Source organism: Oxyura jamaicensis, chromosome 15, assembly GCF_011077185.1.
Source record: "Oxyura jamaicensis isolate SHBP4307 breed ruddy duck chromosome 15, BPBGC_Ojam_1.0, whole genome shotgun sequence".
Taxonomy (NCBI): Eukaryota; Metazoa; Chordata; class Aves; order Anseriformes; family Anatidae; genus Oxyura; species Oxyura jamaicensis.
Genome location: NC_048907.1, coordinates 12,497,778 through 12,525,777, shown reverse-complemented (window position 1 = coordinate 12,525,777; position 28,000 = coordinate 12,497,778). Strand labels below are relative to the sequence as shown.

At 41.6% G+C, this 28,000-nt stretch overlaps 1 long non-coding RNA gene across 1 annotated transcript; it reads right to left on the bottom strand.

Moving 5' to 3' along the window:
- Positions 1 to 12: 12 nt before the first annotated feature.
- On the bottom strand, positions 13 to 27,621 carry LOC118175146. The gene is made up of 6 exons (XR_004754896.1): positions 27,422 to 27,621; positions 12,223 to 12,363; positions 8,971 to 9,164; positions 6,680 to 6,940; positions 5,322 to 5,459; positions 13 to 4,843 (listed from the first exon to the last, which is right to left on the bottom strand). It is a non-coding gene; the product is annotated as an uncharacterized LOC118175146 (long non-coding RNA).
- Positions 27,622 to 28,000: the final 379 nt, after the last annotated feature.

Below are 28,000 nucleotides of genomic sequence, written 5' to 3'. Positions count from 1 at the left end.
TGCCAGTGGTAGCAGAAGGTGATGCTCAAAGGCACCAGAGGCTGCAGCCATGCCAGCCCCGTGGGACACAAACCAAGCAGCCAGGGAGCCCGGAGTGACTGCGCCCAGCCCCTTGTGAGCTGTGGGAGAAACCTGCTGCTGCTGCTTCTCAGGGTGCGCTATGAAAGTCAAATGTAATCGACTTAAATCTGTACTGTCCTCTGAAGGAGAAACTGGAACTTTTTTGATGTAACACCCAAATCAGAGGAAAATTTGGAGTTTAGCCAGGCTATAATGGCTAAGTCATGCAAAATTTTCTTGTTGTTTCTGACACTGCAGTAGTTGTAATGAAATTCAGAGCAAGACTTTTGTTGAGTCAGTAGCTTGTGTCTTGTAATAGAGGCTGTTTTGCAGCTTTGTAATAAAAGCACCGCCAGATGGCCGTCAGGCAGAGTTTCTCAGTAAGCAAGCCCTTGTAAACCTTGCAGGGTCCGAGTTCACTTGGATGCACCTCATCATTTACAGCTCTGAACTTCCTGTCTTTGGCTCCAGTGGGAACTGGAGTTGACCAAGGACCATCTCCTATTTGAACCCAAGAAAGGCAAATTTTATGTATGAAGAGTGATTCATTTTGGGCATGAGGGACAGATGAGTACTCATGATTATCCCTCCTGTGTGCTTTATAAGCAAATCCCTTGGTAGCAGAGAGTGTAGGTTAGCATACCGGGTAGCTGCGTGCTACCCAGTGTGCTGTATTTAAACATGGGAAGAAAGGAAGGAAAAACATAGGGGAACACAGCACTGAGGGAAATGATTAATTTGAGGAAAATTCACCTCCTGATGCCTTTCTTCAGTGCCAAACAAACCACTGGAGAAGATACTTAACTTAGGGTCTTTAACACCTTGTGATATTCCACGACTAACAGGAGATGACTCTGAAGTATTTAAGCTCTCAGTTTTTTTGTGTCTATATATTGGGAAGTGGAGAAGCTGCAGAGGCAGGGAGTATTTCTTTCTTGCTCAGTGAATATAGCTGTTCTCCACCTTCCTCTGGGTCCTTCAAAGGGACAGATATACAGTCTCATACATACAGCCTGATGCAAGAATTGGCTTTGATATGTATTTGATACTTACCAAACTCTAAGAAAATACTGCTTGGAATGCTCCAGCACAACAAAGGCACATTTAAATGCTTAGACTCTCACTACCCTTACTTGAGACTCAGCTGTGCTCTTCTGTTGCTGCCATCCCTCTTAGCTCATCTGCAATACAGAAACAAACATTATGCACCTGTGTAAAGCACCTGAGAGCATCATAGGAAAGATACTGTGCATGTGGATATATCATTGGGTCTATTTATATGAAGAAAAGTAAAATGACAACACATAAGCAATTTGCAACAACTCTTTTTTTTTTTTTTTTTTTTTTTACTGCTTAGCCTGGGGAGGTCATTATGCACAGTTGCTCCAGAGAGAAAGCTTCAGTGCTCTGAGGAGAACATGCCCGAAGGAAGAATCCTCCAAACACCAGGCTCGGGGAAGCCTCAGCTTACAAATCAGCTTATCTTGGCCATGCACAAGTTAGCCTTTTAAACATGGTATTTAAACAGACTTCAACTTGTGAATTCCTGAATCTTTGAGATAAGAACAAGCCATTGCAGGGGGACCTCAGCTTCCTAGAACTGCCTAACTGGAATGGAAAGAAGCAAAAAGAAGGGGATATTTCACAGCTATACCATGTGGATCCACAGATTTCTTGTGGATGCTGTATGTCTCCGCTATCTTATTCTTCCATTTTTGAGTTGTTTTTAATTGTTCTCTTGAAATGTTACTCCTACACATCTGAATCGTGTGACTGCTTAATTGAGAAAAGTGGTAAATAGTCATTTCTTGAGGAAAGTAGTACATAAAGTTCAGAAGAAAAAAATCGATTATCAGCAATTGAAGTAAATTTTGTTGAAATGTCCTAAAGTGGTAAATCAAAGTCCTCCATTCCCAAAGATGGGCAAAGTATGGAAATTAGGACTACCCGTTATCTTTTCTTGGAGTTAACAGATGATCCATCTTTAGGGATTTGATATTATGCAGGTGTTTGGGATCCCTCAGTCCTTTAGCCTTTCTGCAGAGAGCCTGCTGGCCTGTCTCTGCCAAGCACAGCAATGGGTACCACCATTTACCTACAGGATACTGAACCGAGCTAGGGAGCTCATTCTACAGCTACCAAAGGACAGATTGGAGCCTCTACACCTGGATCCATCAAGAACATCTCAGTTTGAAATATACTACTTGGCAAGTTAAAATAAATAAATAAATACAGAGACATCCTACCCCCTCTGCTGTGCCCTTGATCAATGCCAGCACTGCTGTGTCCTTACTGTGCTCCTCACACTAAAGCTCAATCACAGCTCCATCAAAATGAAGGGCGTATATTTACAGCACAGCCAGGTCTTTTTGGATTTAGCCGAGATGGAAAACACTGCACTGTGCTTTTATTACTTGCATATAAGTTGATGCAGAGATTCTGGGATTTTTAAGGCCCAAAGAAAATATAATCAACCAATCTTGTCTTCTGAATCACACAAGAACACCCACAGGTAATGGCCAGTGTTATCTGATGCTGGAGGAGTGCAGCAAAGACAATTGGTGATTTTACCCTGTGGTAGATCACAGTTGGTGAAGCAGAAATGGGAACTCTTGAACTCTTTCTCTGCCAGATATGGGACAGAAAAATTGCCTGCTGGCTGGTCTAGGTGAAGCTGCATTAAGCTAGGCTGTAGATGAAATTATTGTTATATTCATTGCAAAGGCTGCTATGACAACAGATGAATGCTGCAGGTAATTTAATTACATTTCTGTCAGCCCCTCTGCCTTTCAGGAGACAATGCAGAAGCCAACAGAATTTTCTTTTAATCTTGCAGGTGGCATGGAAAATGTCAAATTCTCCTCCAGAGGGCCTAACAAGAGCATTTCACTTGAGTCATGAAACATTATTTAAGTATCTTGAAGGATTGCTTGTTTCCTTCCAGCGTCCCCAAGTCAGCGCACGTTCACCCCATGGTTTCAGAAGCTGCACCACATGGGGATGCTTTCAGTGTCTCTTCTTGCTCGCGGGCTGTACAACACTCCTGTGGGCTGAACCCTGGCAGAAGCATCCTAGTTTGCACACTGAAGATGTAAACGCTTTCACTGAAAACAAACAAACGAAGCCCAGCTCAGCCCAAAGCCAGCAAAATCCCACTTCTCCTGAGCTCCCTGTGGCCTCCCCAGGAGATGAACACTGCCATGTTCCCTGAGAGCGGAGGCACCTTCACGTCCCATTACCTCTGTGCCAGATGACACATGGATGCAGAAGTAGGTGGGTGCCAGCCTCCTTCTTCACAGCACAGGTGACGGTATGGGAAAAATGGGAGTTTTTACTATGCTTTGGCATTTTTAATTAATTATGTTAACTCTTGGAGGCATTCCTCCAGCAGTAGCAGGAGGGGAAGGACAGTTAACACTCCATGCCGAGCCTTGAGCCATACTCCAGCAAAGCACTCTCCTGCCCATCCCACCCCAAGGCATCACAAGGAAGTTACAAATTTGTGAAAATCATTGTTGTTCATCTAACAGAAGAGAGTGCTGAGAGAGCTGCAGTACCGGGTGTATGTCTCACTCCTACACTTGTCTTCCACATCTCAGGTGTGGTTTGGAAATCAACACCACTTGACCATATCAACTGGGAAAAGCATTGAGGGAAGGCGGCAAGAAAAGGTCCTTTTTCCCTTTGACCATGAACTGTGCATCTGGGAGAGGAAAACAGCAGTGTTAAGAACAAAGTATTGACTGACGGAACAGTGAGAAGTTGATGGGAATTGACTCCCACTTGCTGTAAGTAGGTCACGCAGTGCAGGGGCATGTTGCACATTCTTCTCTGAGGCATGGGGACAGACAATGCATACCGCAATGAGCAAATATTTAAATGTTATGTACATGTCATTCCCCACTACTGAGGTGCTATTTTCATGAATAGAATCACTGATGTTTGCAGCTGGATGAAACCCAACTCTGCTGCACAGCATTGACTCCGGTGGGCACGGTGGGAGCACAGCACGGCTGGAGCAGTGATCTGCACCTCACCAAGCCTGGACACAAGATCATTCAAATAATGCTATAATTTACATTAATTAAAGCAGGAACATGGCAATTATCTATTGTTTATCTGAAGAAAATGTCTGAGGAGCAATCCTTCTCCACCAGGGTATAAATTCAGTTGCCATGTAATTAAGTCATAGTTACAGTTAATACATAAAGATTCAGCTAATACATGAAGGTGATAAGAAGGACCCAGGCAGCTCACTGGCATTGAGGAAATTAGCCACACCAAATTAGATATCAATGAACACGTTTACTACCATGTCAGTTATTATTCTGAGTATAAATTGAAAATTAATTGTTTTTAGAGTTCTGACATAAACTCCTATTAGGAATTAAAAAAAAAATAAATCCTGTTAATTTCTAATGCCAGGTCTACTGTGCATTTTATGACATGGAAGAAGATATAGCATCACTGCCATCTCCCCAGTACCTCCTTCAACTGAAGAGGGCAAGGAGGCATAACAACAAAGATACAGGTTCAGGTCAGCAGTGAAGATAGTTGACGAAGCACTGAAGTGAGGTCCTGCAAGACCTGGATGCTTTTTTGATCTCCTGAACAGCTTTGTGCCTTGATTTCTCCTCTGGCATACGGAGATAATGATAATTCCATTGTGAGGGGCTTTCAAATTGCTCCGATTAAAAGCTCTACAAAATGACAAGTTATTACTCATACTCATCCATCAGGCTTGCTGGAGTCCTGTGCAGCTAGCAGGGGGACATCAGCCTAGCTGCAAAAGAAACATCTCTGAATATTCTGCTGGAAAAAAAAAAAAAATACAATTCTGATCACTAGCTCAAGATTAAAATGCAGAAAATAGCTAAATGTGTGAGCACCTAGAATATTCAGTGAGCATGGGAGACGCTGATAGTTCATAAATTCAGATTCATGCTGGATTCTTCTCAAAGGAATAACAAAATAGATGGTGATCTGATGAACAGACAAATAAAGGTGGAATGTAATTTATGAATCCAATAAAGGAGACACATCTGAACTACTATCTGACAGAATTCATAAGGTGAGAAGAAAAGCATGAAGAACAAAGAGTTATTGCACCTTCTGCACATACCATCCCCAGAGTTCCAGGAAGGAATAAAAATTGGAATGGTGTAGTTCTCAGTTTGGGAGGCAAAGGAATGATGCCATGTTATATAAGGGAGAATTAACCAAGAATAAATTCACGTGTACACATAGAAGAATACATATACCTGGAAAGAGAAGGTACATGATAAAGCTGTCAGAATAACATAAGTTTTGTACGGAGGCATTGCAAGTTATTCAGGTCTTTCCAAGTGAATTCCAATAAAAACTTGCACATCCATCACACCGTCCCTCTACTCTGAGTACTAGAGAAGTAAATTGCGATTCATTAGCACTATTTTTCATACCGTCCCACCAATACTGCCAAGTTCCCTTGGCAACATAAGTCAAAATGCACAGACCTAGCAAAAGAAAAAATATAATTAATGCATTTTAGAACCACTAAAATTGACCTAAAATAGCTTTATTTTGAAGTTTTAACATCATGGGACTTTCAGAAGCTGCAGCCAGTTCTCCGCTTCTCACTGAAAGGCTCAGCTTTGTTCTCAGTGAAATTCAACTTCTGGTCCAGATCCTCCAATGAAATAAAGTTGTTTTACTTTATTGCCAGGGGATCTATGACCAGCACATTAAAATTCTCCATTGCTATGGACACAAGACTGACTCTGTTTCTGACTCCAGCTATGTCTCAGTCTCCATTCTCCACTACCTACCTTGCCTGCCTGGCTCTGGCCTTGAGCTACCAGCTCTCTTTGTGGGGAAGCACCAAATTCTGCCCCTTGCAGCTGTTCACAGGCTTGAAGTCCTTGCAGATCAGCCACAGGTACCTCAGGGTCTGACCAGCTTCTTGTCATTTCCCCTCCACCTCAAGAAACAGCAATGGTGCTTGCCAGAAAGCCAAGTATCAGGCATTAGAACAGAAACAACTCAGGGACTGCTGTTCCTGGCTGTGGGAAGCCTCAGCAGCCTCTGATTCACATGCTAAATGCCTGGCTATCCTGCCATAAGAGCTGCTGATACTGGAACCTCTCCTCCCAGAGCTTTTCCCCTTCTTCAGAATTATTAAAGATCCTTACAATAGTGGACATGGCAAGGCAGGGCTGGTAAATCGTTTTAAAAAGGTTATGTGGGCTTTTAAGTTAACGGGTCATCCCATCATATTTCAGGGATGCACCCAGAGGTGTTTACCTAGGTCTGCCCAGAGGCTTGGCATGTTACCTTCGCCCCAGCACACATAATCAAGGAAGAATTTTCTGGAACCTCTAGTAGTGCCCATTGTTGCCCTGTGTCTCTTTCCCTCCCGAGGCAAGGAGAGGACTCTCCTAAAGGCTTTACTTCGGCATTGGTAAATTATTTTCCATGTCTGTTTGAGTCCTTTACAATTACAGACAAGCATCCAAAAAAATAGATTCTCCACGTGCATTCCTCCCCAAACACAGTGTACTCCATTGCCATATGAATTCTCTTAGCATACTTCAAAGATCAGGACCCCTTTTAAGACAAATATCTCCAAAATGCAAGTTACCTTTTAATGTCCTACTGCTAGCTGCCTTCCCATGAGCTGTGTGGAGGAAGGCGCAGCCTCTCCCTCTGCCATCTCTCCTGCAACTTCTTACACGATTATTCAGAGTGCTTTTATTTGTCCTCAGAGCGAGGTGTCTGGCATTCTCCAACTGCCAATTTCTTTAAGGATTTGTCTTTTTCTCCAGTGAAGTGGAGACATTTTGCTGTGTGCATCCAGCCTCGCTGTTTGGACTGTTTAATGAAAACATCAATAAGGCACAGACTGGAGAAGGAGAGGGAAGTACACAGTCATCAAGATCTGTTATTAGCATTTCGCACAATACCACAAGCTTCTGTACATGTGCAATTAATACAGCAATGAATAGCACAATGAGCTGGAGAAACCTCATTGAAACTGGGAAGTGTAAACACTGCCCTCCACTTAAGTAATTGTCAGAAGCAGTTCAGCAGCTTCACGGAAAGAAAAGACTGAAGCTCCTGCTGCAGACACAAATGTGTGTCCTCAGCCATGATAGAGAAACATTCAACCATCTTAAAAAATATCATGGTCATGAGAACTACTGCTGGCCCAATCATCCATCCAGATCTGAATGCTACCAGCACACCTAGCTGTAAATACTAGGATTAAAGACAGGCAAGCGTGGCACTTACTCTTGCTGATAAAGCCAGTGTGCAGGATATAGAGCTTAGATCAGCTTCACACTGGCTGCACGAAGGAGGACAGATGATACCAGATCTGCTGGCACAATATTAGTTCGTCAAGAATTCCTGAGCACACTTGAGCGATGGGTTTAGTTTATAGAAGGGTAATGTTTCTCTCTGCATTTTTGACAGGCATTTCAAACCCTAGCGCTGGATTTACAGACCACAGCTGGGGATAAGTGCTGGTAGAAACATGGGAACATGCTGTATGGCCAGAGATAGAGCCTGACTCTTCAGGACCCCAGCTGTGACCACACAGGACTGGATTCCTTGCACCTGCTTTAAACCTTTACGCCCAGATACAATTCTTCACCTACTTGTTTAAAACTTTTCACAAAGTTGTGCTTCCCCAAGAAAAGCACAGCTTGCACAAATTCTCCTACTATTTGCTTGTACACGGCAGTTACTGGCAACTTTGCTAATAACTCATTGCTCATGTAAATTAATTCAGCTTAGAGAAACAAGAGAAACAAGTCTTGATGATTATAAAATGCTGCAATCACAGTATTGCTTCCGGCCAGCTGAGAGTAAATTCATCAAGCATTTGATATTTAAAGCTGCTGTGGTGATGAATGCGTTGCCTTCATTTCTGACTGTACACCAAGACAGAGAGAAGACAGAATACAGAAAAATGACTGCATGATGGGAATCCCAACAGAAACCACCAGAGACAAAGGCAGAGATATGAAATCTCTTTCACATTCAGCTGAACCTACCTGATATGCAACAACTCATCCTCTCTTATTTAACAGGGACCTATTAAAACAAAAACAACAGTAAATACCGGTTTTACTCATCCAGAAGCACTGCATGGCATTCCTTTTGACTGTATCTGATAAGTCTTATGCCAAGGTCAAGGGCAGCTGTACAGTAGTAGGCGTCTCTTCTGCCCCAAAGTACGCATACAGCCAATGGTTATGATTATGGATGTTGGCTCCATGTGTGAGGAGCATACAAAGGGGAGGATAAACCCCTCTGAGGTTTTGATAACAACCTTGCTGTTGCTGTGTATCTTTGTTCTGTGTGACATTACAATAAGAACAAAAGGAAAATGACTTGAACAGTAAACACCCATGATCATACTGTACTAATTGCATTCAACATTTCCCATGGAGTCAAAGTTACAAGCAATGCTGTACAACGTAGAGGAAATCACTGATTCTATTGCTATGTTCCATCATCAGTGGCATTAATCATGATGAACTCAGTAACTTAGTAACAAATGTAGTGAGAGTAGTGCAAGTTGGTGAGGGGCAAGTTACACAGGGCTCACATCTCTTCCAAAGCATCTGAGCTTCTCTGCTGAAAGTGGGGGCATTTCAAGCACCCCAAGGACATGTTCAGAGCCATATGGTTGTGCTTACTTCAAAGGTGTTGTATGGACTAAATCACTAGTCTGAGCTGCTTTTTTTTTAAGAAAATGTGAAATTAACAGAATTTTCCTTACAGCCCCTTTTCTACATCATAAAGAGAGAATATAAGGAATAAGAGAAAATCCAAACAGAAACTTGTCATTCCATCCCAAAGAGAGAAACAGGACACTGGGCAGATCAGAGAGGCTTTTTCTCCCAATTGATCTTTACAACTCACTTTGTCCTCGCTGCAGTCACAGGACATCTTACCACATGCCCCTGAGAGCAGCAGCACTGACCTGTGGCTGTTTTGCTCTGGGAGAGTCTTTCTCAATGGAAGAGACAGCAGGCGTGTCCTTTTGCAAAGTGTGGCTGTAAAGCACCCCATAACAGATCCCCTGCGCAATGCTTTATAAATAGCATCTGCACCATCTGTGGACAGAGAGAAAATATTAGCCTGGCATATCAAAAAGATCTAGTCCCAGACGGAGTGAAAAGGAAGATGTAGGGACAAGAGGAAGCAGAAAATCCTTGGACTTAAACCTCTTGGCAATGTGTATTTGGCAGACCTCAATTGTCATTTATCCTAAGAAAACATCTTAGAAAAAGGAGCCAAATTCCCATCTACTGCTCTGTAAGGAAATTATAAAGCAGCTATCTATTTTTTCATTAAAATTAAATAATTGAATCTGTCCAGATTCATGTACTTTTTCCCCATGAGATATCCAGGAGAATTAAGTTTCAATTGACTTTCCAGACCTTGGTTATCATAGGAAGCTTTTCAAAAATTGGGACATTTGGCAATTTGAAATTCAAATAGGTTTCAGTCAATATGTTTACTATTGCCAGACAGGAGTCTTTGTCCCCTGGGTGTTTAATGCTTCAATAAGTAATTGGTCCTTTCATCTTTTATATGCACAGAGTGAAGAGTTTATGTCTCATACAGTGAATTGTCAATACAAAGGATCTTTGTGCAAGTCTTAAATAACCCAGCTCCATTAAATCCTGTTAGAAATCTCCCCTCCCTCCACACGCCCACAACTAGCCTTTGAAGATTTTTTCCCCTCCCCTGATTTTCAATGGCATCTTTAAATGGTAGCTCTGCTTGACTCACCAAGCCTAGATACAGACAAAAACACAGAGGTGAATGCAAGGAAAAAAATAATCCCCCAACAAACTAAAAAAATCCATGAATTTCGAGGAAAACTCTTATTATGCATTTATCTATTAAGTATGAAATTCAAAGTATTCAATGCACCCGCACCCAGACCTTCAGATTGTTAAAGACAAGGATGCAACAACATCAGTATTGAAAGAGTATTTCTCATATGAGGCCATCACCCGAAGCTGTATGTACATGGGCAGTGTTATCTGTAAAGCTGAACAGAAAACAGATTTTCTGTTTTACATAAAACTGCCATTAAAAAAAAAAAATATTTTTCTCTACTCTAGGATTTTTAAAGAAATATATTTGCCACAAGTTTTTTTTTTTTTTTTTTTTTTTTTTTTTTTTTTTAGGCTAAGCTTCTGGTGAAGTTAGATCTAAAATGTCTTAAAATGGTTTGGAAAGTCTGATTTCTTGAGGACTCCAAAATGAAGGGCTACACTATGGTTGTTATTAGCCAATGAAGCTCCTAAACCACTGAGATTTTTCCCAGAAGGAGTGAATCAGAATCTCCTTAAGCAGCCTTCAGCTGCTGGCCCACATCCTCTTCCTCACCTTGCTGCAATCACGCTGACTACCCCCTGCATGGCTCCAGCTACTTCTCACAAGTTAAAGATCAGCTTGGCCCAGATTTGCCTGCAGAATTTTTCCTGTGAATGTTCCCCAGCCCAGCCCATTCCAGTCAAAATAAGCCAGGCCAGCAAAAATCCACTATTTACCCTGCTCTAACTCACCTTGATCATTTTTACTGGTGCGTGAGGAAATATCGAGCCTTTTCACAATGGATCTACACTGTTACTCTAATCCCAGCATCTCCAGGGGTGACAACACAGCACAAACAACCTGGAGTACTGGACGAGCATCCTTAGCTCAGCGTTGCATCCCTCCAGCATTATTCAGCACTCATCCCACGATCTGCAGCATGGGGCATGCTGGAACACTGGCTAGCTGCTAGTGACTGGTTGTACAGATTAGCAAATCTCCTGTAAGTGTTCATTAGACTTGCATTGCGACCTTTTATATTTACTAGGTGTTTTCTGTGTGACACACAGCATTTTGTCAGCATCTGAAGGTGAATTGGTACGCTAGACATTTATACTGCGATCTATAGACAGGGGAGAAAGTGGTATATAATCAAGGACAAACACAAGTAAACAGAATTTACCCACTCACAATAGTGCAATATAGAGCTTTCTCTTTCCACATATGTCAGAGTTGAGATTACACACACTGTTTATTTCTCGCTGTACAAATAGGGATGAAGAAAGTCTTCACAGATTCAGATCAGAACTCTTCACTGCTGTTAATTGTTCATTTTTATTGCATATGTCTTTATTGAATTTAATTAAACTTGGCTCACAAGCCTTGCATATGTAATCATGAATAACAGTTAATAGTCCATTCCTCATTATGGTACTTTTCAGTCAAAGATGCCCCAATGCTCTACAAAACAGACTACATATGTTTCAGATTTTTTACCCAGCAATAACACAGTGTTCTCTCATGATGCCTTGTAGCAATTCTTCAGCAGCACACAGACCCCCCCACCCCTGCCTCAGATTAAACTAGAGTAGACTAGACAAATACCAAGTGCAAACGAAATGGCCCTTGACTGGGAATAAGTAAAGAGGCTAGACTGATTTTTATCATAATCTGGCAAACAGCTTGTAAAAACTGGATTTGTGTTCTGTGAATGAAGAAATAACTTGGCATAATTTTTCCTTATCAGAATGGCAGCATGTCATTGCCTTTTGGCAACGTTATACCAGTTAGCAGGTATACCAGCATGGTGTCCAGGTACTCATGGCTGACAGCCCACAACAGAGGAAGAACTGCAAGATTTTTGTATAAAAGAGGCTTCTAATAGCAATTTAACACTGACCTGCCCAAAACACATCATGTGTAAACACAATTTGCAAAACACAGACAGAGGAAGAATGTTGCACGCACTGAGGATGAATCCACTGCTTAAAGAAAGAAGACAAACTGACACGGTATCGCTCTGAGAGATAGTCCTAGGTTTTGACAGCCCTGGAAGATGCTGGGCAACTCACTGCTGTCGGGACTGAACGAGGTAATTCACACAGAGAAAAGGGGCCATGGTGAATTCAAGCCCTGGCAGAGCAGACCAGAGGTGTATCTAAAGCACGTGCTATCTGCTCTGATCTCAAGCTTTGTAAAGGCCAAAGGTTCCTCTTCTGCAAAAGTCAGTTGTGGGGCAGAGATAAGGCTACTCCTCTCATCTCGCAAGATTTGACAGAATAGGGAGTAAGGGTAAACTCAGCTGAAGATGTGGTGCTTCCTCAAGACATGTGGAGAAATCACCTGGAAAGAGGCTGGGGCTGTAGCCTGAGCTGGTCACAAAGAGCCCGTTTGCCTCCATCTTATGACTGCATCCCAGTAACATCTGCTGCTTTTGCATTTCAGCATCAACTTCCTGTAGCTCAGAGTGAGAAATATCTTCTCCTAGGATAAGGAAAGGAAAAAGTAATTAATAGATAAGGGCCTTCCCAGTGGAGGCTGATTTGCTTTCTGATCCACAAAGCACTGCAGATTAAAAACTGGAACTAAACAATTCATAGAGAAACTGCTGGAGAAGCGGGTGCTTTTTCCTTCACAGATTAGGGAGACCAGTACCTTCATCTGCAATCAGGACTGCAAAATTCCCCCGTCCAGCATGCTGACTTATAGCTCCACTTGCTTCATTAAAAGAAGGGTGAAATGAAATTTCCTGCACTGATTAGAAATGTGGAGAAGGCAATCACTGTCATTTGCATTCAATCAGATGTTTGTTCCCCCTGATAGGAGAGCATCAGGATTATTTGAAAAGTACCAAACAAGCACTGTGCCGTTTCACTAATTAAACCACCCTCCTGCTCTAAAATTGATGAATAATGGCTGAACTTGACTCATAATCCCTTTGTCTTCTATTATTTACTCTTTTTAACAGTGATTTATGGCAAGGTAGTGCTTTCATTATTCTTGTTAATTACCTCTGTTCACTACTTCAGCTTGTAAAATGTAATTGCCTGAAATATAAATCCAGTTCTGCCACCTATGTTCACACGTCATTAATATTATTCAGACCATTCTTATAAAATCTTTATAAAACATAATTATATATGTGCCATTGAGTGCTACATTGTGCTGAAGATGCACTAAGCCTTTTCTGAGGACTAGTTAGTCTGCAGATTAAACCTTCCCAGTCATGTTAACACGTTTGTGCTCCCCTAGGAAGAAAAAAAAAAACAAACAAAAACACTAACTGGTCAATGAATGTTGTAGATCTGGCTAACACACTTCCTTGAGCCTGCAGGCCCTGCTAAGTGGCTACTAACACTTCTGCCACAGGGGAGCAGAGGCACTTTAGCTCTCCTTCTTTCCCCATGCTTGGAAAGAATAATTTCACCGAACGGAGTCAAGATCACCAGGCAAAAGTGCAGCAAACAAAAGCAGCAGTTACTCACTCGAGTGATTATCAAGTTTCTTTCTATGTGCAGATAATCCCCAAACAAATTATATCCATCCTCACTGTCCCTGATATTTCAAATCAAAAGAACTGTGTATCACAGAGAACACTCTTCTGCTGCCTTTTTTTTTCATTGTAATTTTTAGTACTGCTTATGATTATACGTAAGAAGAAAATCTATTAGAAGGAGAGGAAATGCATTATCCCCAGCTGATTGTTGACATGATATTAGCTCAGCGTTTGTCAGGTTGCTGGTAATGAACAAGTTTATACGCAGCACTTCATCTCCCCAACAAAACACTTGGCTATATGAACAGTCGTAATATCCCATCTGAGCCCAGTGAGAGAGAAACATGTTTATTATTTCTCAAAAAAAAAAAAAAATCTCATTCCTCCCCTGATTCATCTACGGCATTATTACCTAAGTGCGCATTTGGAGGTACTAGACCAGCTAATGTAAGCCCTTCAGCCAGCAAGTATTATCAAGTGTATTTCCATTAACTTCCATTCTCCACAGCCGTAGGAAGGCGAGCCCATAACATATTGCGACTGCATTTACAGTTGTTAATTACTGGAAATTCGGTACATGAGATAAGAGCATTTGCTCTCTGCAGGTCTTGCTCCTGATGTATCATGACTATTACTGCTTATAGCTGGATCACAGCACTGAGGGGGGTTTCTCCTGCCTTGCACCAGAGACCTGAAAAAGCCCCTCCTGGCAGTTCCTGCTGCCACCAGGACTTCCATGGCTCGCTCAAACAAGGAGAAAAGAGCAGGGTGTAGCCTGACAGATGAAATCAAGACTCTTTTGCCATCTTTTCCTATTCTTTAGAAGACAGCAATGAAAAATTCCTCCTGCCTGACCCAACGTGGTTTATTCTGTAATGGCATTCTCCATAATGCATTTTGCCTCAGGAAAGGGTTGTAACTTGGTTATGCTGGGGGAGGGCACGGAAATGGGATGAGAAAGCTGTCTTCAAACCAGTTTTGTAAATCCATGCCAGACTGGGGTAGGCAACATGAAAGATGCAGGTCAGAGGGCATATTCACCATCAAGTGCAGTTCCCAGAATTAGACAAATTCATTCTTTTCTTTTCAGGGAAAGATTGCTTCTTAAAATCAAATCTATCCAATATAAGCCATAGAACAAACCCAAGTTCTGGGACCTGGCTCCCTTTTTTTTCCAATGCAGACCTGTTGCAGTTTACATGTCTTTTGGAGATTTGTCTCAAGAAAGGTAGACAAATCGCCCTCCTATCCTAATTTAAACAGCTGGAACTAACTCCCCAGCTGAAGTAGTCATTCCATAGGCTCGCCCTAGGACCAGGCATGAGACAGTTGATGGGTTTAGTTTTGCCTTCCTCTAGACCACCTTTCCTCACAGCCAGGGAAGCTGCTGTGTGCGTGGCTTCCTAAGAGGAAGCTGCTGTAGGGTGGGCACCAGTGGCACGGATGGAAATGCTCACCATGGTCCGGTGTGTATCTCATTGGGAAGACAGCACATGAAAGGGTGGTGACTTAATATGAACTACCAGCAGACAAACCCTCCCAGCCATGAGCTGCTGTGGGATTAAACAGCTGTGGCATCCTTATGAACACAAATCAGTTGGAAAAACAAAATCATTTTTAGCAACAAAAGGAGGGAACGAGCTGGGAACAGAGGTTTTTGCTCCTCCCACAAGCATGCCCTCAGCCATTTTTCTGCTTTGGGGAACAGCAGTGTGTTCTGCTGAAAATTCAGATTTCACACGTACGTGTCACTTGCTCCTCTGTTTCCCCTCTGGGAAGTGCGGCTGTGGGTTTGGGGAGTGCTGCCCTGTGCACAGTTATCCTGGTGACCCCTGCTTCCCACTGCCTCCCTAGGGCCAGCTGGAAATACAGACGGCCACAGCAAATGTTCAGCAAGGATGGCTGTGCCACTGCATGCTTCTTGCAGGCAGACATTAGGGGAAAGTAGTTTTGTGTTGAGTGGGTCTGTAAAACTTACGAATTAGCGTTTCATATTAGCCAGGGTGATAAATGTAGCATGGACTTTCTCTTCAGCAAAACAAATCAAACCTAAAGAGCAAGGAGGAGCACGAACTATCAGTTGTACTCTGAGAGCTGCTTTTGCTGTTGGTACATCATCATAATGACTTTCAGGCAGCTGTTATGTGTATTCCAAGCAAGGAAGAAAAAAATGAATCAAAGAGCCTACCTTAGAAATACTGGAATCAACTTTGGAGACTAAAAACACAGGTGTCAGAAGAGAAAAAACTGAGACATGGTATTGCTCAGGTATTCCTACGGACCAGAAGAGCTCATGAGGAGTCAGAGGAGATTCTGTGAGATGTGTTCCCATTTCTCAACAGAGCAGTGGAACAGATTACCTAAAAACTTCTTTTGTTTCTATCTTTGTGACTCTAGGAAGGAGAGTCCTAAACACAGAAATCCCTGAGCATGGCAGATACTGAGACCTGGATCACAAGGTACCAGGCTCGTCTTTATTTCTGAGTGCATCACACACCACTAAGTGCTTTTTTTTTTTTTCTTTTTCTTTCCGTAAAGTTTTCTGTTGTTTTGTAGTTTTTCCTAAGTTTTACAATTTACCATTACAAAGCTAACGCAATTGTATCTCCTGCACAGCTGGGGGTTCCCAAAGCTAGTTTTCTAAAGAAAATGTGTTTTCCATCCACTGACTCCACGAGCCTCCCTGCTGAGAAGAGTTTATGCTTAGCTACACTCAGGACATAATAAATGCGAAGGAAAAAGAGGTAAAGCAAGGATTTAAAGAGTTGTATCAAATTTTATCACTAGAAAGTCTGGTGATGAACACAATCCTATTTGGTTCTGCCTAGCGCATTTTGGAGTTCATTTTTCACTGAAACCTCTGCATTCACCTCAGGGATTTTTTTTTTTTTTTTAAATACCTAAATTGCTGAACTGGTCAGACTCTAATTGTGTCTGAAAGGCTACAGTTGACACACACTGGAGACTTAATTATGTAGTGTGCGGCTCCATCTGTCAGCTGCAATATCTTTTGTTACCAAGAATTAGACTTCCATAGAAGATGACGTGACAGGCTCAATTTGCTTTCACAAGGATAACTGTTATGTGGGCATTTAAATGATGCTGGAAATTAGGACAACATTTACATTTCTTGTGTTGACAGGGAAAGACTATTTACAGAAAGGTTTGTGCAAAATATAAGACTAAGATTGAATGTGTGGCTGCCAATACAATGCTGAGAACCAGGAAACAATTAATTAAAATATCATGAAATGGAGGAAGGTCTGACACAGCACTGTCTGAGTAATGAGGCACCCATACACATATAGAAAACATCTTAACTCTTTGTTTTTGTGTGAAGGTAAGGGAAACAGTATTTGCATTCAGGAGCTTTAATAGCAAATCTGTCAGCAAAATTTAAAGACAGTAAGATCCCAGTTTGGGAGACAGAGAGGATATAGTTTTTTCCTAGGGCAGAGATTTTTCATCACTGAGGGTGATGGAAGGAGCCAAATGACTTCCAGACCAGGATGTTTTACATCTTCATGAACCCAAGGCTGCAAAAAGTCAGCTCGACTGCAGGTGTTAAATACCTTTAGGGGTCTGATTCTTTCTTTCTAGAACTTACTCTGCACGTGGGGCTGGGTAAATCCAGCTGTGGGTTACTTTGGCCTTGCTGTCCCCCAGACAGTCATTTAGCTGAGCTAATCTGATCACTTATGGCCAATAGCCTGAAGCCTTCAGGGGACACCAGTACCAATGTATCACACAGCAGCATAAAAGGAGAAAAAGGAGAAAAAATATTATTTTCAGAAACTACATGTGAACCGTAATTTTTCCTCCAAGATTTCACAATCATGTTTTCTTACTTTTTCTTAACACACATCTGTCTCATTTCAGTTTGTGAAGCCCACACAATGTGAGAAGCCAAGCAACTGATGCCAAGGTACTGGCATGTTTACAGAGTGAACAAAGAGAAGAGGGGAAAATGCACTGAGGGATTTTGCTGCTTGTTCTAAAATGAGAAGACTTTTTCATTATAAAATGCTTTTATGACTGATTTAATTTGAATGGGGAGGGGATGGGATGACGACGACTTCTTTCATCTGCTTGCAGGCTGTGCCATATTTCACCCAATGAACAACAACATTATTTTTAGCAAGCTATACATTCATCATATAGTGATGCATCTGGAAGTGTAACCTGCCATTATGCTAGCATGCAATATAGAGTTCTGAAAAACTCCCTATATTTATCAGCTTTTGAATTTAACGGTTGTCCAATTAGCTCTAAAATTGTTATAATCTGAGTTTTAGATGAAAAGCTTTTATTGAAAATCTACCAGTAATCTTCTGTAAATGTTAGTCATAAACAATACTGCTAAATCATAAAAATATAACTGCTTGTGATTAATCTGGAGAGAGACTTACATTAACATATTCAGTTCTAAATGGTCTCTCATCCCAGCATTCGATAAGTACTGATAAATTGAATTAGCTTACTTAGTGTGAGGTTTGCTGGGAGCTGGCTTGCAAACTTCCCCTGAATTTCTATTTCTTGCATCCTGGCAAAAGCGTGAAAAATCCAACCACAGATTGGGTTTTTGAAAATGGCACCAGTCTGTAAGGATCTAACAAAATCCCGTATCCGTGCTCTTCTGAAAGAGTCTCTAACATTCATTTTACACTCAGTGCCTACACAGATTTTACTCTGCAAAGTATAGAGCGATCTGAGTCCAAGCATCCCATAATTTCTCCATAATCGCATCCCATTGCAAGCCTACAGGCTCTGCTCAAATCAAACTGCTTCATGCCTGCTTGCCACGTTTCCCCTACTTTGCACACTCCGTCTATTTATTTAGATTTGCAACGTGATCTACAGCCGTGAAACAAATCAGGGACACAAGTAGGGAAGGCTAATGAGCAAACATCCCCAAAGCCTCCAGAGGCCATCCGCAGGGACATGCACAAACGTGGCCTGGCGGCGGGGCAGCTCAGGACCACCAGTGCTTATAGTGTCTGTGCTCCCATTGCTGTTTTGGCAGACGAGGGCTGTGACAGAAAGCCTCACAGCAGTGCTGTTCCCTTTGGAGGGGCTGGCTGAATGGCAGGGCACCCATGGCTAGGCCTGGGTAGGCCTGTGCTGTGCTGGGCCCGAGGCCTGCTCCCTGCAGAGACCCACCAGCGAACTGAGTCGTCCTCTGAAGTGAATACCTGTGAAGTGCCTGCGACGCTGGGGTGGAGATGTGATTATTTAACTCCAGTAGTTATATCTTATCCTCCCCTTCCCTTGCTAGAGGAACCACCAGGAGAGAACGGTGCGCAGGGACCGCTGCGGGAGCCAGGCGCTGCCCGTTCGGCAGCCACGTGGGCACCGGATGCCTTTTGCATAGAGATAATGCTCCTCGCTTCCCAGATGCACAGATCAAGCAGAAAAACTTCCACGTGGCTCCATTAAACACGGCCTAACTGACCCCATGGGAGAGTTTTGACCAAAACAGAAAGATATGTTTTACTTCAGTAAAATGAGTGAAAAGCTTCTCTAGCACGCCAGAAAAAGGTAGAAAACATGCAAATTTTAAACCACCATTTGGTGTTAAATACTTGTAAAAGCTTTTTTTCGTTAGATTAATATCTCACATTTATCTGCTCTATACATTTTGGAGACATAGTGAAAATTGCTTATTTCTAATAAAATGTAGCAACTGTACCCTGAGGAAAAATTACTATGTTATGAAATATTTTTCCCCTCTACCACAGCCAATTTAGTTTTCATTTAAAATTCAATAACTGCATCATACTCAGAATCTTCCACCGCCTGTCATAATGACTTTGAACAAAAACTGTGCTGTAAACAAGGAAGATTAGAAAGACATTACTGAGGTAATTTCTCCCCAAATTTCTCTCACTTGGACAGCAGTGCAGGAAAGAGATGCAACAGCTAGTGCGAATATGATTCAGAAATAAACAGGAAGAAGGAAGCACTTTGTTCAATGTACTTTGGTGATACAAGCATTACTTTCCCTACTTCATTTGAAGTATCTTTCACCACTTGGTGAAAGGAAACACATCGTTTTTGCTCCTCTGGGCAGAGCAGGGCTCAATTCCTTAGCTAACGTCCGGCTACATCGCTTGGTGCCATTCTCTATGCAAAGTGTCTTCACACTTTCAAGGATCATTTTATCATTATTACTTTATTTAAAAACAACCCCGAGAGCTGGAAGGGAGCCAGTGCTGTGTGGTGCACCAAAGGACAGGTGCTGTGGTGCTGACTGCCTTGCATGGAAGCTGTGACCAGTGGAAAGCAGTGGGGAACCAAAGAGTTGTGAGGTTTCGTTTAGAAAAAGCAACCGAAACTGTTTTTTTTTTTTTTTTTTTTTTTTTTTTTCCATCTGAAAATAAAATACCACAAAGTTGATCTTCACCAGGGTGAAAATTCCCACCCTCCCTAAGCTCATTGGCTCCAGCTGCACAGAAATTCTCTCAGTTTCCACAGAAGCCAGATACAAAACCCACTAGAAACTTTTCTGAGTAAATTGCATCAATCTGTAATTGAAGCGAGGCCGAGGCCCTGACCCTGCAGTTGCTCTGGGTGCTCTGCCTACAGACTCCCATTTCCCGAGGAGCCTCTGTCATTTCTAGCTGCTAACAGCTGACCTTCGGGGGCTTGTAACTCTGTGTGAGTTTACCCGAAAGATGATAGCATCTACAACTGTGCTAAAAAATGGGAAATACTCGTTTCCAGTAAAGCTGAAAATCATATTGTTACCATAAAACAGCAAAGTTTATTTTATGATCCTCTATTTTTCCACCCCAACAACCAGGGAAAACCCAGATGCATTTCATAAGGAAACACAGTGTAACACAGAGCTGCTTTCTGTGCTATTTCTTCTTTAACTGCTGGAGTTAAAATAATTAATTACTGGTCTTCTATCAAGTCCCACTCCCTATGCCAACATTCCTCCCATTACCGGTGAGGGATGCGGCCCAGGGCGTCCCACTCCAATTATTTCCCGAGGGCTGTTCTAGGCACACCTTAGACAACTTTGGCTACTTCCAAGCATGTGCTCTCGTGCAGCAGTGACATTACTGGTGTTTCACACTATTATGGCGTGATGGGAAAAGCAGAGAACAATTTCTGGGAAGAAGGTGAGAATTCATAATGTTGCTATACTTTGCTACACCCAGCTCGCCGTAAATGTCAGGCAGTAAGCACACAAAAAGCAAGGGCTGAATTAATCACAGCAGAAGACGTGCTCGCAACCTGTTCAGCGCCTGCGGGGGAAGCCATTTCTGGGAAAGGAGAGAATGAACTGGAAGTGACTGGGTCAAAATGGGGACAAAAAATAGGCCTTACTAATAGATATTACCTCCTTTGGGACATATAAAAGAAGGGACTAGGATGGGGTCTAATGCATTGTATTTCTCCTCTGCCCCTCCTACTATGCTCTTGGCCCCTCCATTGCAGCACCTGAATTTCAGCATGCACACAGCAAGTCCCAGGGTTCCAGTCAGTCAAAAAAAACCCTATATTTCCTACAGTTATGTTATCTGCTCCCTCAGATGTTAGACTGGCCATTAAAGTCAACTTAAATGGTAACAACAAAAGCCATTCTTCCCTTCCCTCTCCAGGGCTGCACAACGGAAACGACCCGAGCAGCTGCTTTCTCCCTGAATCTCCTATTTTACAAAAAAGTGCAAAATCAATTTAATAAAATCCTGTTTTGATTCTTCGCCTCTTGTCTGCTTTAATCAATGTACTATAAAAACATGGATAGTAATTTTCTAGGGTTTTGCTAGGTGATTAAGGCAGCCAAGGTCTCTGTATGCCAGACCCTGATCATTTTTATGCTAGACAGTCTCACCAGTGCTCTACAGACACAAGATCATGTTAACACCATTGACTTTCTGCCCTGCGTCATCTGAAATAAACATTTATATCCCAGGAATTGATAGGCCATCTGCAAGCTGAGGTAGCAGGGCATGCCCTTTTTACAAAGCTATGGCATAGGTGTTGGCACAGACTATGGGAATCTTTTGGAAAAATGGGCTATGAATTGCAAACAGAGATTTCAATGAATAAATCAAACTCCTGCAAGTGAACAAGAAAGTACCGGTCTGTTCTCTGACACATACAGAGTAAGAACCAGTCTCGCACTGCCAAGGATTCTATCCTGAGTAAATGAACCCTCAACACAGATTTCCTACATCTGGTGTGCCACCAGGCAAAGCGCATTTGCAAAGGTACAGAAAAACTGCGAAGCTTGGAAAGGTGTACCTACTTTCCTACTTTCTGTCGGTATTAGCATATATGTGAACTGCAAGGTGAGACGGATGGTCTCTGCCACTTACAAAGAATTAGATGTTGATGTCCAGTATCTAAAAACTACACTTATTAAGTGAATGCTCCCAAAGCAATTTTAACTTTGGCTAAAAAATGTATATGCTTAATTCAACAATTCTAATAGAGGTTTCTTACCTCTTAAAGAGATTTAAGATGGGCCACATAATGGGAAAACACAAGCGAGTGAACTGGACACTGATTTAGTTCTACCATTAACGTTTCTCTGTGATCTACCCTCACATACAGAGGGAAAACACGTTGCTTAAAAGATCTAACATCCTGAGTCTTTCTTGTTCTCACACAAGGACAATTGTGCTACAGAGCAACACTGCCTAGTATAAGAAATATTCATTTGTTTGGATACCTGAATCCCATACAAAGATACACGATCCATGGGCTGACCCAGCCAAATGCAAGTTTTCTATGACTTTGTTATGATATGCAAGTCTCATTAGGTTAATTATTGGGTAATAGAATATAGTGATGGGCACAGAGATGTAGCCAGGAGAGTCATCAGAATAAAATCTGTAAGTAATAATTTTCCAGTTTTTTTTTTCAATTCAGATATCTGAATAGGGTTGTCACCTAATGTAATTGACTGCAGCTGCTTGCAGTTCATTCTGTTGTTCTTTCAGAACCTGGACCAGGTATTATTCATGTGACATATTGAAAACTGTGAATGACGACTATTTCCCTCTTCAGGAAGTCAGAGAGACAAAGTCAAGGATGCCAACTGCTGGAAAAGCAGTTTTATGATGCACAGGTGTATCTCATAACAGTTTTGGAACTACATTTTACTATATAATAACCTCAGCATCTCTGATGTCACAGCTGTTCAAGAAGATACAGAAATACCAGTGGCTGATACACCCCTTCTTTTAGAAATCGCTGCATACCACCAATGATTAGTCTGTGTTTTGTTATTTTTCCTGTAGCGGTGAATCCCTTCTGTTCAACCATTACGAAGACAGCATTACTCAGTGCATTACATCGGAGCCTGGGTTCAAAGAAATCTATTTGTTTCCCGTGATCATTAGGTAGAGTCCTGAAGCCTGATGTTTTATCGCACACACCTTATTATCTTGTTCTAGGACAAGAAAAAAACTACGATCTCCTTGAGACCAGCAATGTGTCAACCACCAGAAAATACCAGCTTTAAATTTCATGACAGCCTTTTGCTGTTTCCACCCAGGATCTGCTATTTGGCTTATAGGCTTGTTCCTAGTCTTCAGTTTTGGGAAAGATAAGAAACAAAAGGTTGGATTCTGCTTGGTCTTAATGTGATACCTTTGTGCAAGAGAAAAAGAAAATAATTGCAAAAGTAGCTTCTTAAAACCTGATCACACCATGCTGAATCAACAGGCAGTTGGTATTATGAGATAAAAGGATGCTGTTCAGTCTGATTAATCAAACCTGCTTATGCTTGCCAAAGCCTAATTATTCTTTGATCTACATTAATGACTTCAGAAAGCATAGTACACCTGGTGGGAGTACTCAACGGGGAGCATTTTAGACTAAAAGGAAAACTCCTCCCTGTGTCACAAAAACCTAATTTGCTTATATCAGTAGAATCAATTGTTTTATGCAGAACTGTGGTCTCCCACAGGTATTGCTGGCTGTATAGAAAGATAATTTATGCAGTTTTTACCAGTGTCAAAAAGCTATCATTTGACAAACAGCAAACTCCGTCTCAGGGTGACTTTAAAAAACACATCACTATTGCTGTGTGTAGCTTTTTATTGAACAGCCTGGCTGTAACTCACATAAGCACAGACACGTATCCCAGTTCTCTGCATTCTGGGTGAGGTGAATAAGCTTCTCATATCCCAATTTAAAATTCATCAGGAGCTTGATTTACAATCCAGATCCGTATTCTCATGGATAAGAATGACACGGCATTACAAAAGAAAGAAAAGTCTATGAATAAAGCAATCCATCCCAGCTTTACTTGACTGAAAAACACTATCATAAAAGTACAGTAAGCAACTGAAAGCATAAGGTCCCTGCTTGTACGATGGGAACTGATGTCAGGATTTTACTACAACAGGTGGTACTTTATGGTCATCGAATGGTGGAGACATCCAGGGCAAACTGACATGCAGAGAAAGATGGTAGAATTATTTCCAGAAAATCTTCCTGGAACTGCAGCAATTTATCACATAAATTTTAAGATTTTCATGAGTAACATATGAATGCAGATGTGTGTGAGAGCACCAGACAAAACAGTAGAACAAAAGTTTAAAGAACGTCCTGCATTTATAACAAGATCAAGCTACAGTAAACTAATAAGCTTCACAGCATTTTTTTTTTTATTATTATTTTTTATTTTTTTTGGTCTTCATGATGTTGGGAATAATCTAGGGAAGAAGGTATCCTTTGCTTCACAAGGAATATATGCTCAAATCCCAAAGCCAGATACTCAACTTCCCATGCATTCATAGATGAGGCCACATTGACAACCCTCTAAATTTTGAGAAACTGTTACTCAAGAATCTCCGCATACAGCACTGAGCAGTGTGCAAAGTGCTAAACTGTGGGAGTTCGTAGGTGCTGTAATGAGAAGCAACAGCAAAAGACTTGGCAGAATACTGGAGAGAGTCTCCAGCTATCGACTACTTCAAGAATTCAGCTCATCAACCAAAGAAAGAGAGGACAAGTGTTAAATCAAGCACAAGAGAGAAATGATTTAAGAATTTGATGGCAAGATCAATGATGACAACACTTCTTTCTTCAGCTTTTTATGAGCACGTAGTATTTTCTCTTGTAGCAGAATTCATTAGTTTAAGGTGAAATGCTGTGGGAGGGGAAAGCAATCATGAATTTATAAGAAAGACATGTTTGTCTCAGACAGCACTGCCCAGACTTTTTTTTCTTATTATTTTTATTATTTTCTCCATTTGAATACAAATTTCTGCCTACAGTTCATTCTTATTTCCTGAGTTGACTTTACTTTAGGCCTTTTGAATTTTAATACCTTGGGCATAACTTGTTTAATATATTGATGGGTCAAACTCCATGGCTGTGCTAGAATATGCTGCCACGAGACAGCACAGCATCTGGAAGAGAGGTGCAATCCTGCTTGCAGAGAGCCGATGAGGAGCACGTTGACCAAACCATCAGGCACTGCCAGTGCACAGGACACACTTCGTTTGGCACTATCACAGCCCGAACACACGGGGTGTCCAGAGGCTTTAGTTGATATCAGTCGATCAATGGGACTTCACTCATTTATAGCAGCAGACATTCTTGCCCTGTTTTGTTTTCTTTATACCATCATTTCCTTCTCATCAAGAAACAAACTCACTTACACTTTTGCTGCTCCAGGCATAACTAATTAGTGGGCAACTCCCTCAGTAAGCCCAGCCATTTCAAATACCTCCTCTCACCAGCAGATACCTCCAAAAAGAAGTGTTACTTCTATACCCCTCAAGGGGTACATGCACAGTCATTAATCTTTCTTTCATCTCACAGAATGCTAATAAAACAATCACCTCCCTATCCCTGAATTGGGTAGGTCCTAATTAACATGCTAATTGGGCAGATCTTCCCTAATGACTCCCAAACCTCAGCAGTAATACGTTATTTAGATAGAAAAGAGTTATCTAAAAGATAGGCAGAATTAAAAAACTGGCAAGCCATATCACAGTTTGGATAGGCAAAATATTGAGAAGTCCCTTTCTACTGTAAGAATTAAAATTCTCCGCCAGCCTGTGCTACAGATCATATGTTTACAGATCCATCACCTTGCAAGCTTCAGAGCAAAAGGCATTTTGAAGGTAATAAACAGCTGTAATAAAGAATAGCATTCAAGCAGAGAGAAATAACATATGAGTAACAATGAAGTTTTAAAATACGTTATTAAATCTGTTTATTTTAATATCTCTCCAAATAAAGCTGCTTTTTATTATCTGACACAAAAACATACAAGTTGTTTTGCAAACCCAGTAATGCCAGCAGCTCTGGCAGTTTACATTCATGAGCAGCTTCAGGATGGATAGTTCAGGTGTTAATGGAATTAGCCCATTGAGGCTAGTATAGTGTTTATACAGTTAGAGATTCAATATAATCAAATTGCTGTGCACTTGCTCTCTTTAGAAAACAGGATACAATAATAATTTAAATCCTCCATTAAGCTAAAATGAAAATATTGGCACATGCCATAAAAGTCATTGCTCTGAAATTTTCTTTCATGCACACCTTATAGATAAAAGCAGTTTTTTTTTGTTTGTTTTTTTTCCTAAAAAATTAGAATCTTATACAGCAAACCATTTAATGTGTCTCTCTTGAAACTTCTACTGCAGAATTCCCTGCAAGCATGGCTCTATCCTACTACAGCTGCACAGGTAGTTGAGCACACTGGAGCGTGTTGCCTTGAAATCAGCATTTCTGTAAATAACACGCATGCAGCCAGTCAGCACCACCTTGAACCTCACAGTCATATTATGGAGGATGAATTCAGGACTACATAGCAGCAACTAATCCTGGACTAGGCAACTGAGACAAACCTAAGGCACTGCTTTGGTCCCAAGCTGGAAAACAGCGGAGGAAAGCCAAATGATTCTTCTGTTTTGCTTTTGGAGCAAAGCACAAAGAAAACAAACAAACAAACAAAAAAAAACCACTAGCATGGGGATGCCACAGTATTTTCTACAACTTTTTGGACTCCATTTGACTCTATTAAAAGAGACACAAAAAAAAGTCAAAACATTTCACTGTGATATTTTGTTTTCTGAGGCAGAACGATTTTTCATTAAAACCTTTTTTCTTAACAAGATGCCAAAAGCTAAAATAAAATGTTTTTGTCTCAATTTCTGCTATTCTTTCCAGTTTTAGTTTGTATGACCCTTGTTCCTAAAACCATTCGTTCCTCTCTCTCCCCCTCATTTTGCAATGCCTGAAAATAATATTAAAAAAAAAACCTTTCCACCTATTCATATGTTTTTCCTTGCATATGAAAGAGGGAGAAACAACAAAACAGTCATTACTTATGGCTGTGACAGACCAAGAAAAAATGAGTACAGCTCAGCTTCGGACAGTCTGGACCCTTGGTTTTCATCATTGCACATACCCATGCAAACCTCCCCTTACTTCTGAAGGCATACTTGATAAACAATCTGCTGGTTTCACTGGTAACTACAACACAAACACTGGCTTTAGATGCACCGTCAAAAGTCCTGTTAGGGATTACATCCTACTTCGGCTAAGTCAGTGAGGCATTGATTTAGCAAAGCCCTTTAGCTCTTTCAGTACCATGCTGATACTCATGCCTATATACGAGGAACAGCTTATAACATATGCCTACCTAAATCTACAATACAACAGACATCAGTCTGTTCAGACAGGATAAAGTCTAAGTAATATAAAATATAGTTCAAACAAACAAAAGTGAGCTGTGCTAAAGTGCAAGGAATCACAGAGACATGTCCCCTCCCCACTTTCCATATGCTTAGTTTTGAACAATATCATTTATTCATACAAGTCGTTGATAGAAAATTAAATTACAATGAAAATACTGCAGCATATATTAGGCTGGCCTGTTTCTTGTTGGTATTTTGTTCTATAGTAGAACAGGGCCAAAAAGCCCTTGGATTAAAACTGCTGCATTATAGACAGAACATTTATTTTATAGCAGCTTCTTATGGAGCAACCTCTGCTCATCCCTGCCTGGCAAATGGGCAATTACTGGTGAAGCAAGTAGAACTTTATAACACCATTAAAAAGTACCTGTTTATGGTGGCTTCGTGCACCAAAGGATAAAGGGTCTGTCCAACGGTGGGATGCCTGGCTGGGTAAGGCTAATCCATGTTCTACCCACACATCGGATGTGGCATGTTCTAGCTTCTGCAGAATAACTGCAAGATAACAGCATGTGGCAGGGCTCCACCTTGCCCTGGAGACACAGCTGAAAAGTGTTTCTGAAGCCCACAGCAGAGATGCAGCTTCTGGGCCAGCATCCATATTGTGTTACCCCCTACTCAAGGTGGGGGTTGCACCAATCTGGTGGTTGAAGGATGATTTTGTGTGTGTGAGGATCCGCACAGAAGAACCTCTGCCATCCCAGCTGCCTAACAGGGCCTCCTGGGATCTGCAGCTCTCCCATCTTTCCCTAACAGTGTCAGGAAATTTGATTACTGCTTTGCGATCCTCTGGCTAGAAACCAATTCCTCACTTGCTCTTATCTGCTGGTCCCCATCTCTCAACCTGTGCTTTGTTAGCAGAGTTACCCTGGTGCGCTGTGCTTAGCGAGAGGGCAGGATGCCACCCTGACAGATGGAGCCAGAGCTAGGCCTGCCAAAGAGCCAG